This window comes from Eriocheir sinensis, chromosome 26 (genome assembly GCF_024679095.1).
Source record: "Eriocheir sinensis breed Jianghai 21 chromosome 26, ASM2467909v1, whole genome shotgun sequence".
NCBI classification, from domain to species: Eukaryota; Metazoa; Arthropoda; class Malacostraca; order Decapoda; family Varunidae; genus Eriocheir; species Eriocheir sinensis.
Genome location: NC_066534.1, coordinates 16347173 through 16350162, shown reverse-complemented (window position 1 = coordinate 16350162; position 2990 = coordinate 16347173).

Genomic DNA, 2990 nt, shown 5'->3' with positions numbered 1-2990 from the left:
CGAGGGAGGGAGGGGGAAGGGGGGGGGGATAATTTATGCCTCCTATATTTACCGACTTCCGAGCCAAAAACTGTCTCGTGGACCCCAATAAGGAGATTCACTTTTAATTATCGTTAAAATAGTTAATTCCTGATATTTCTTGGCAATAGTTAGGCGTCAGAAACCGGTAAATACTAGCTATGCTCTGAGTACGATATCTGGCAACGGTGACATCACGTATTGACTCCCGGAAAAGAATGCGAGCAGGGGGCGTTACTGCACTTTCAAACATAGCTTTACATATCGCCTAAAGGGGGAGAGAGGGGGATGTGGGGAAGCAGTAGCAGTGTGACACGGGGGAGGAAGTAAGGGGTATTGTGAGTGTGACAAGGGGGTAGGAAGGAGAGGGGGGGGGGGGTGAAGTCTGAATGTGATCGGGGGAAGGAAGGAGGACTGGAGGGGGATGTGAAGTCTTGAGTGTGACAGGGTGAGGGGTGAAGTATTAATTAGTGTGGCAGAGGTGAAATGGGGAGAGGGAATGGTGGGGGGAGGGGGGGAGGGTGAAGTGCAGGGCGGTGGAAGAGAGCAGGAAGGGCTCGAGGGAGGGAAGGAAAAGGAGATGAAGGAATAGTGAAGGGAAGGAAAAAGTTGTGATGGAGGAGAAAGGAAGGAAGGGAGGAAAGAAGAAAGGGAAAGGAGAAGAGAGGATGAAGCGGAAGGGAAGAGAAAAGGGAGAGAGAGGAGGAAGAGGGGTGAAGGTGTTGAGTGTGACAAGGAAATCAGCCGATCGTGACTTAGGCCAGTTTTAAGTGGTTATATTTTTTCATTTTGCTTAGTTTTCAGTTTTATTCAGCACCCTACAACATTCACACCATTCATTCCACCATACAAACATACATACAATGCACACAGTGTTAATATTGGGGTCTATCACAAAGCTAGGTTAGTAGGAAAAGGGACACAGGGAAGGGGATATATATATAGACTTGATACGTAGGCTATGTTTACAGTAATGGTACATAACAATATACACCATTCATACAAGCATCCATAATTATACGTTTAACCACCGCCAAATAGCAAAGTAACGCATAACTCGCTGATCAAGTTTGTCTCCCCCAGGAAAGTCAGCCTATTGATTGATTGATTGATAGTTTATTGTTGCAAGTAAACAACAAAGGAGAAGGGAGGAACATGCCATCCCAACCCCCAGGCAGTACAAAGTGTGATTATACAACTAAGGATACATGTGGAAGTAGCACCAGGAAACTAAAAAGATACAATGATAGGGGACAAGTGCTGAAATAATTAATCAGGGAAGGGGGGTGTGGCGAGTTGTTGAGTGAGGGAGGGAAGGGGTGGGAGGGTTGCGTGGTGGTGTTGTTGAACGTGGCAAGAGGGAGAAGGGGGGGAGGGGTGAAATGTTGAGTGGGACAGCTGTGAAGGGAGAGAGGGATGGGGGGAGGTATGACAGGGAGGGGAGGGGTTCAGCTTTTCCTTCCCATGTTGAAATGCGGAAATTAAGTAAAGAGAACATTTTCACGTCAAACTTATGTGACTCAATTCCCTCCTTCCAAAATAAACTAATAAGATGATAATTTGCTAGTATCGTAATTGAGAGAGAACCCACTAATATTAGGTTACCACTACACGTTAAATTGGCGTTACACAATATCCTTGCTTGAGTTTGGGCAAGTGTAACACGGCGTGACAAGGGGAAGATTTAGGGCTCAAAAGCACCATAAAAATAAAAAATAAACATTACGAAACTGTCATTGCCCCAAGTTGGCTAAAGCCGCTGACCATCAATAGGTGAATGGCATGTCCATACTTCAGGGTGGAAAGTACCTTGAGAATGGAGAAAGAACAAATAAACTAGGTGCTACAAATTGTCTGGTTGATGAGGCAAGCAAGAAGTATTGATTCAGCGTCAAGAGGCAGGAAAAAGTGTGACTGTGCCTGTGAGTGGACGGATGACTGATGCGTTGAAAGTTTTTGAGGGAATGCGACGTAGCCTACGAGATCGAGATGTAGACCTTAGTATATAATGTGCTGTTAGGCGGATACGAGAAAACCAGCATTCCGAGTAGTGATTCACCCAACCCTCAGGCAATACAGAGTGTGATTACAAACTGTCCGGTTGATAAGGCAAGCAAGAAGTATTGATTCAGCGTCAAGAGGCAGGAAAAAGTGTGACTGTGCCTGTGAGTGGACGGATGACTGATGCGTTGAATGTTTTTTGAGGGAATGCGACGTAGCCTACGAGATGGAGATGTAGAGCTTAGTATATAATGTGCTGTTAGGCGGATACGAGAAAACCAGCATTCCGAGTAGTGATTCACCCAACCCCCAGGCAATAGAGTGTGATTACAAATTGTCCGGTTGATAAGGCAAGCAAGAAGTATTGATTCAGCGTCAAGGGATAGGAAAAACTGTGACTGTGCCTGTGAGTGGACGGATGACTGACGCGTTGAAAGTTTTTGAGGGAATGCGACGTAGCCTACGAGATCGAGATGTAGACCTTAGTATATAATGTGTTGTTAGGCGGATACGAGAGAACCAGCATTCCGAGTAGTGGTTCACAGAGTACATCGAACCACAACGTACGTCTCGCCCTCCCATCGGTGGTGAAGAGACGCTCAGGCCTGGACAGAGCTCCGGAAATGTGCGAAGGGCGTCCAGGGATACTAACGAGGCTGTGAATGGGGCAGAAAATGAGAGAAATAGAGGCTAGGAGACAGAGCTAGGGCAAACAGATGTATACAAGTACCTGGGTGTATGGATGAGTCCGAGCGGATGTGAAAGGTCAAAGAATGAGATGAGTCTAGTGAGTGAATGGGTGGGCCGTTTTAAAAGTGCGGCAAGAATGAGAGCATGTAAGTATGATGTGCTGAGACTGAGAGAGGTGTGGAAGAGTGTAGCAGTGCAGAGTGTGATGTATGGGATGCAGGTAATTACATGGGGTGAGTCAGAAATGGATAAATTGGAAGTAGGGCAAAATAGGATCGGTA